At 40.0% G+C, this 8,460-nt stretch overlaps 1 pseudogene; it reads right to left on the reverse strand.

Moving 5' to 3' along the window:
- Positions 1-241: 241 nt before the first annotated feature.
- Positions 242-6,796, reverse strand: LOC137721849 (subtilisin-like protease 3; annotated as a pseudogene).
- Between the last annotated feature and the right edge of the window lie 1,664 nt (positions 6,797-8,460).

Below are 8,460 nucleotides of genomic sequence, written 5' to 3' on the forward strand. Positions count from 1 at the left end.
TTTCTATACGTCAGATGGGGATCAATGTAGTTTCAAGTTGCAATGCAAAGAATTGAAGGATTCTGGTGGTCAAGTTGGACCTAGATAAATTGTAGAAGAAAGTTAATTCCGTACATGTTCATATCATGCATCATTATTCTTTGTAGAAAATCGTAGGTAGATTACTTATGAGTCTACGACATAGGTCATTGCCTGAATGAAATAGTGAGCCTTAACATATGGGCTTCTACAAGACCACATTTTAATCTTCCGGAGTGTCAAAGATAACTGCTATAGGGGTAGTAACATTATGCTTATCAGAAAACCATTTCAAGTATCCCTGACCATAAGGTACACCATTTTTCCTAGCACCGTCTGGTGCAATAAAGTTGACACAATATGTAATCTCCTGGTTAACCGTTGTGAATGTAAGAACCTGCAGATTCACACTCATCCCCATTTGGTGTGGTACGAAAAGATCCACGTTGTAAGTTGAAGTAGCCGGGTCGACGTTCTTCACAGTCCTTTTATAATACTGGGACTGAGTCTGATTGGGACCTGCTTTAATAGAAAATGAAGGGTAATTGAGTTATGCTTATGGTATTACTCCAACTTCCGAGCATTTAACAGTTTGTTGGGTGATGATCTTAATCGTTGTTTCATTGTAATTCAAACCGCATAAGTAAGGAAAGTAATCCTCTGATTTTATGTCGAAGATGAGCCCTGGGTCATTTGCCTTTGCAGGGTTGACATTGTTGGTTTGTAAGTGTATATGCTGAAATGTTATAAAAAATTAAAGTAGAACTCAGTTTAAATGTCAGCCCTTGGATCACAGTCCAAGTGTGTAGCTAAGATGTCATCTTTGAGTAAGTAATAGTTTATGCCAAGTGTCATTACCTTATAGGGTAGATGAATGAAGGGTTAGATTTAAGTGATGTAATGAGGAATATTCCATTCCCAACAGTTACATGTGCACAATGTGCGTGTGAATGAAAAGTAATCAGCTAATTTGCTTCTTCTTCAAGCTCTCGCACTCTCTCTCTCTCTCTCTCTCTATCTCTCTCTCTCTCTCTTAAAATCTTTAATCTCCAGCTCCATTGATTGTTGATTTGAAGCTTATATACAAGATAACAGTCTGTATGCTAACACGGCCTCAGAGCCAGGTTCGATCAGCTAATACTGAGCGTTTGGATCTGTGAAGGAGCTACCAAGAAACTCGAAATTGAGTTTGAGTTGATTGTGATCTGAGTCTAATATGGCAGGATCTGGTAGTAGTGAGGTGAGAGCACCGATTTTCAACGGTGATAACTATGAGTTATGGAGTATTAAGATGAATACCATTTTCAAGTCTCACGGGCTGTGGGAACTGATTGAGAAAGGGTTCAAAAGCTCAGATTTGAAGGATGATGTTAAATCTGATGGAAAGAAGAAAGAAAAAGAGGGATCGAGCAGCATTGAGAAGATGACTCTTGCAGAGAAACTGATGAAGGATGCTAAAGCTTTGGGTCTGATTCAGGGAGCTGTTTCAGACGAGATATTCCCCATAATTTCTCATGAAGAAACCTCAAAAGGTGCATGGGAAATTCTGAAGCAAGAATATCATGTTGATAAACAGGTTAGAAGTGTTAAATTGCAATGTCTTTGTAGGGAGTTTGAATATACAAGAATGAGAGATGATGAATCACTTTCTGTTTATCTTACAAAATTGTTTGATCTAATAAATCAAATGCGGAGCTATGGAGAGGAAGTATCTTGAGAGAGAGTTGTTCAAAAGTTATTAATTAGTTTACCATCAGCTTATGACTCTATTTGTTCTTGTTATTGAGCATTTGAAGGATCTGGATGTGATTGAGGTTCAAGAAGTGGTAGCGTCTTTGAAGAGTTTTGAGTTAAGGCTAGATAGGCATTCTGAAAACAAAATTGAGATAGCATTTGCTAGTTTTAATGTGAAACCCAAACCAGTTAAATTCACTGGAAATCAAAATGCTAAGTACCATAAGAATTGGAAGGCAAAAGGTAAGAAGTGGGATAACAGACCCACAGATGGTGCTAGAAATCTTTGTAAGCATTGTGACAAGCTGCATTTTGGTGAGTGTCGATTCAAGGGCAAGCCAAAGTGTTATAACTGTGACAAGTTTGGTCACACAAGGAAGTGCAACAGCAAGAAACCAGTGCAACAGCTAAATTACGCCACTCAGGTAGAATCTACACCCACTATCTTTTATGCTAGTAACCAAACTTATACTAGAGTAAAAGGATGTGATGATGTATGGTATGTAAATAGTGGGTGTAATAATCATATGATTGGAAGGGAGGATCTACTTGTTGATATTGATAAGAATGTGACTGCAAAGGTTGAAATAGGTACTAGACAACTTGTTGAAGTGACTGGTAAATGAAGCCTTGTAGTTGAAACTAAAATAGGCAAGAGATACATCAAGGAGGTTATCAACTCCTCTAGAGCTTATACATAATACTTCATTTACCAGTCCAAGGGAAGCTATTACTAGGGCATCAACTCCTCTAGAGCTTATACACAGTGCCATATGTGGTCCAATGTAGACAACTACAAAAGTTGGGAATGGATATTTTCTCACCTTCATAGATGATTGCACAAGGATGTGTTGGACTTATTTCTTGAGACATAAGTCTGAAGTCCTCAGTGTGTTTAAAAGATTCAAAGCCACTATGGAATTACAAAGTGGTTATAAGCTGAAGAAGCTTAAGAGTGATCGAGGAGGAGAATACACTTCAATGGAGTTTAACAGATTCTGTGAAGATGTAGGCATGGAAAGACAACTCACCACTCCATACACACCACAGCAAAATGGTCTGGCAGAGAGAAAGAGCAGAACCATTGTGGAAATGGCTAAATGTCTCTTGTTAGAGAAGAAGATTCCACTTGAATTTTGGGCTGGGCTGTCAATACCTCTGTGTATATCCTAAATAGATGTCCAACCAAAGCTTTAAATAAGAAAACACATTTTGAAGCTTATAGTGGGAGAAAACCAGGAATTAAGCAACTAAAGGTGTTTGGTTCTTTGTGTTATGCTCATGTGCCAACTCAACAAAGACAAAAATTGGATTTGGCAAGCAAGAGGTGTATTTTCTTGGGGTAAGGTAGTTATGAGAAAGGATATCGAGTATATAACATTGAATCTAGGAAAGTGATTGTTTCCAGAGATGTATTTAATGAAGATGCATGTTGGGATTAGAATGCATAGAAGGAAAGAAGTGTGAGTATTCAGATTACTGAAGTGTCAGAAGGAGAACAAAGGTATTAGGGAAGTTCTTGTGGTTCTGAAACACAATGTGAAGTAAGTGAAGACAATGTAGTGCCAAGCTCAAGCACTGAAATCTATGATCAAGAAAGAATGACAAGTCCACAGGATATTGATCACACTCCTCTCAAGTACAAAAGTATTGCAGAAGTGTATGAGAAGTGAAATCTGTGCATTATAGAACCATAAAATTTTGAAGAAGCTACCAAGGATGAATCATGGCAGAAAGCTATGGAAGATGAAATTACCATGATTGAGAAGAACAACACTTGGAAGCTTGTTGATAGATTATTTGATAAACCAATCATTGGAGTCAAATGGGTCTACAAAACAAAATTTAATCTGGATGGCTCTGTGCAGAAAAACAAAGCAAGGTTAGTTGCAAAGGGTTATTCCCAGAAGCCTGGAATTGACTTTAATGAGACATTTGCTCCAGTGGTAAGACTTGACACTGTAAGAACTTTGGTGGCCCTTACTACACAGAAAGGTTGGAAGTTATTTCAGTTGGATGTAAAGTTAGCATTTCTAAATGGAGTGTTGAATGAAGAGGTGTATGTAGACCAACCATCTAGTTTTGTCATACAAGGCAAGGAAGATAAAGTGTACATGCTTAAGAAAGCTTTATATGGCCTGAAGCAAGCTCTAAGAGCTTGGTATGAAAAGATAAATTCCTATTTTACAAAGGCTGGATTCCACAGAAGTTTAAGTTAAGCTGCATTGTATACCAAGACATCTCATAGTGGCATTCTCATTGTGTCACTATATGTAGATGATATTATCTACACAGGAAGATCAAAGGAAATGATGGATGAGTTTAAAAGTGAAATGATGAGACAATATGAGATGACTGACCTAGGATTACTTCATCACTTTCTTGGTCTTGGAGTACTACAGACAGATACTTACATTTTTTTACATCAGAAGAAATATGCAAAGACTTTGCTTGAGAAGTTTGGACTCAGAGATTGCAAACTTGCTGCAACACCTTTGGCTGTGAATGACAAACTTTCAAAGGTAGATGGAAATGAACTGGCATATGAGACTTTGTATAGACAAATGGTGGGGAGTTTGCTATATTTAACAGCAACTAGGCCATATATCATGTTTGCAGCAAGCTTATTGGCTAGGTTTATGCATAATCCTACCAAGAAGCATATGGGAAGAGCTAAAAGAGTCTTGCGATATATACGAGGCACTGTGAACTATGGCATTGCCTATGAGAAAGGAAAAGGTGCAGTGTTGATTGGTTATTGTGACAGTGATTGGAGTGGAAGTGAAGATGACATAAGGAGTACATCTGGCTATGCATTTAACTTTGGTTCAGGTGTGTTTTCTTGGGCCTCAATCAACCAAAGCAGTTTTTCTCTTACAACTGCAGAGGCAGAATACATTAGTGCAGTAGAAGCCACTGCACAAGCCATTTGGCTGAGATTTGTGCTTTCTGACTTTGGAGAAGAACAAGTAGAACCAACTTAGTTGTTATGTGACAACACTTCAGCTATTGCCATATCAAATAATGCAGTTCATCATCACAAAACCAGACATATTAATCGAAGATTTCATTTCATCCGAGATGCACTTCAAAATAGTGAGATTGATCTGCTATACTGCAAGACTGAAGAACAGGTTGCAGATATCTTCACCAAAGCTTTAGCATGGGATTGATTTGAATTTCTGAGGAAAGCACTAGGAGTGATTTCAGCATAACACTTAGAAGAGAGTGTTGGTTTATAAATGTATATGCTGAAATGTTATAAAAAGTTAGAGTAGAACTTAGTTTGAATGTCAGATTGGATCACAGTCCAAGTGTGCAGCTATGATGTCATCTTAGAGTAAGTAATCGTTTATGCCAAGTGTCATTACCTTATAGGGTAGATGAATGAAGGGTTAGATTTAAGTGATGTAATGAGGAATATTCCATTCCCAACAGTTGCATGTGCACAGTATGCGTGTGAATGAAAAGTAATCAGCTCATTTGCTTCTTCTTCAAGCTCTCGCACTCTCTCTAAAATCTTTCTCTCTCTCTCTCTCTCTCTCTCTTAAAATCTTTAATCTCCAGCTCCATTGATTGTTGATTTGAAGCTTATATACAAGATAACAGTATGTATGCTAACATAAATGGCCAACACCAATTGCAAAGACGTTCATGGGGAAAAACCCTTGGTCATGATGGGCTTGCCTGCGAGGTTTAGTACATTAGCGGTTGTCATGATGGTAGATTTAATAGCAGCTGGAGACTAGTCAGGGTGTGATTTCTTGATGAAGGCTGCAATACCGCTTAGGTGAGGAGTTGCCATTGAGGTACCTGAAATTATGTTAAATGTTGCCTTAGGATTAGGAAGTGTGGCATTATCCACTCATTCAGGCCATGCTGCTAGGATGTCAACGCCAGGTACAATGATGTCAAGTTTCAAAATTCTAGGGCTTGATCTGCTTGGTCCTCGTGAAGAAAAGTGAGCGACCTTGGGAGCAAGTGCATCTCCGATTATACTGCCATAGGTGTTGAGCTTCTCATCTTTCGATTTAAGTATTCTGTCAGTGGTACTTGCTCCAACTGTGAAAATCCATGGGGCCTTATTTAATAAAGATTTATAGTGATTTCCAACCGCACAACTGAAAAATATTCCTTTTTTAATTGATGCAAATGCACCGATTGCAATCACGTCATCGTAGAAAGGAAGTGAGGGGCCTCTAAGTGAAAGGGAAAGCACATCCAGGCCATCTTCAATAGCGGCATCAAAACCAGCTAAAATGATGCCTTACCTACAACCAAGCCCATAACAAACTTTGTACATTGCCAAGTGAGCATAAGGTGCCATGCCAACAGCCATACCATTGGCTTCTCCAAATATGTTGTCGCCTTCCACAAAATTTCCAGCAGCGGTGCTAGAAGTGTGGGTGCCATGGCCAACGAGATCAAATGGATTTCCTGTAATATTCCCTTCTTCTGCACCTACGAAATTTTGTGCACCAATGAGCTTGTTGTTGCAAACTGTTCTATTGAAGTCGCACTTGCCCTTCCATTTAGCTGGAGGAGGGGGTACTCCTTCGTCACTGAATGAAGGATGATCGGGTCCAATGCCTGTACCCAAGAGTCCTATTATCACACCTTCACCGTAATTTGTTTGTTTCCATAGTCCACATCCTTGGTGTAACCCCAAGAAGTCAGGACTATGAGTAGTTAGCAAAGGAACCGTTTTCTCGAGATGAGCCTACAAAAACCCTTCTTTGTTTTCCATTGCTTTCACTTCCTCTGGTGTCAGTTTAGCTACAAATCTAGTGACCACATTGCGGTAGGCATGAACGATCGTCTGCTGGTTTAAGCTTGTCGTTGTTTCAGGCAAAAATGACTGATACCAACTATCAAAATCTGATTCTTCAGAAAATTTCGAGGAGGCTAGCTTTTCCAGAAAAGCAATGTAAGTTTGGAGGCTATTTTGTTCCTCTTGTGCAACTGCCTTTGATAAGTAAAACCTGATCAAAGTAAAACCAAGAAGATATATGACATGCGTTGGTGCACCTTTTTTGTTCTCCATCTTTTAATTTGGTTGAAAGAATTTTGGAATTAAAAAAGATGTGTGTTAGTCTACCATTTAAATACGTGTTTATATTAGATAATTGTGATTAGTAGAGATAAACATGTGCTGGACTTAGTAAAGCGCGCAGGTGGTGGCGATAGAGCTTATGCGACCGTTCTTGCATAGTGCGTTGCCAACAGGTTTATCATTCTTGTTAAAACCTTAACGGTCCATTCAATAATAATTTGGAAGATACAAACATAATAACCTCGAACAAAGATAGTTACAAAAATTCATTCTTGAGAAGTGTTGAGGATAAAAAATGTATACGTACCAAAACGAGAAAAAAAATGAAAATGGTCCCTCCATTCAAGGAGAGAGGAGATGATAGTGGCAATAAAGATTAAGGGTGGAGATTAAAAGGAAGGAATATGCACCATTCATCCCCGTTGAAAACGAAACTGAAATGGGAGTTGGCTCTTCCCATCTCTGAGAACTGCAACAGATTGGAGGTGGTTCCAATTCCACTACCACACCCGCTTTCTTGCATCCAAACTGTCAAGAGAAAGTCTATAAAAGACTTGTCTCTGTCAAGAAAAGAAAGGAGGAGGAGAAGGCGCAGAAAACACAGCAAGGGGGAGACGGCAAAGAGCTGTTAAGAGAGCAGGGAGAGTAACGGAGGAGAGAACACAAGGGGCTGCTCTGATTCAAGAAGGTTTGCAGAGTAAAAGTGAGAAGAAACAAACTGTTTCTCATAGTCACGAAGACGAAGCACTTCAAGCAAGGAAACAAATTGAACCTCGAAACGGAAGGTGCAAAATTTTCTTTGTTCCTTGTAGTGCAGTAGACCAACGCTCACTGCTTCCAATTGATCCCACTCCACGTTGGAAATACCAACTCAGGCGGTCAAACAAGGTACTCTGCAACCAAGCATCATCGCTGTCAAACTCTCCGACAAAGTTCAAGGCCAAAATGTCCACTGCCCCTTTAACCGTTCTCCGGTAATCAAAGCCGCAGAGCAAGAAGAAAATCAGCAGCGAAGGAAGACAAAAGAAGCCCGTCTCCACTGTCCTTACTTGCACTTGCAGCAGCTCCTCTTCGTTCTCTCTTCGCAGCACCACCGTCACAGCGATTCCCAACCAGAGAATAAAGCCATTGGCCTTCGGAAATCTGCCACGCCTCCGTCTTCTCCATCTTTGCGATTTCAAAACAGAGTATAAAGTCGTAGGCCTCTGGAGATCCGCGACCTGCACCCGCAACCGCTGCTAATCTGCACTGCCCTTCCTATGCCATCGCAGCACCGCTCTCGTCACAATGAGAGCAGGCAAAAAATGCAACACCAATCGCTGCGAGCCATTCCCATCCCACCGACAGTGGCGAGAATAATCCAAAGCCTTCGGAAAATGTGGAAGACATCCGAAGGCAAGAAAGCCGAGAACTTGAGGAAAGAAAAAGTCCCCTGGTCCAAAATCGTCTCTGCCACAGTGTCGGTCAAAAAGCAGGGAATTGAAATGGCATTCATCGCATTGAAGCAAATACAAGCTGCAGCAGAAGTGGCTCCAAAGTTGCACTTTGAAACAGATTGCAGAAGCTCAAAAGCTCTCTGTGAAGTTCCCGCTCCCATGAAGGAATCAGAGGAACTCATTTGTCCCGAGCTTATCTCCAATTTGTCAGCAATTAAA

Source organism: Pyrus communis, chromosome 17, assembly GCF_963583255.1.
Source record: "Pyrus communis chromosome 17, drPyrComm1.1, whole genome shotgun sequence".
Taxonomy (NCBI): domain Eukaryota; kingdom Viridiplantae; phylum Streptophyta; class Magnoliopsida; order Rosales; family Rosaceae; genus Pyrus; species Pyrus communis.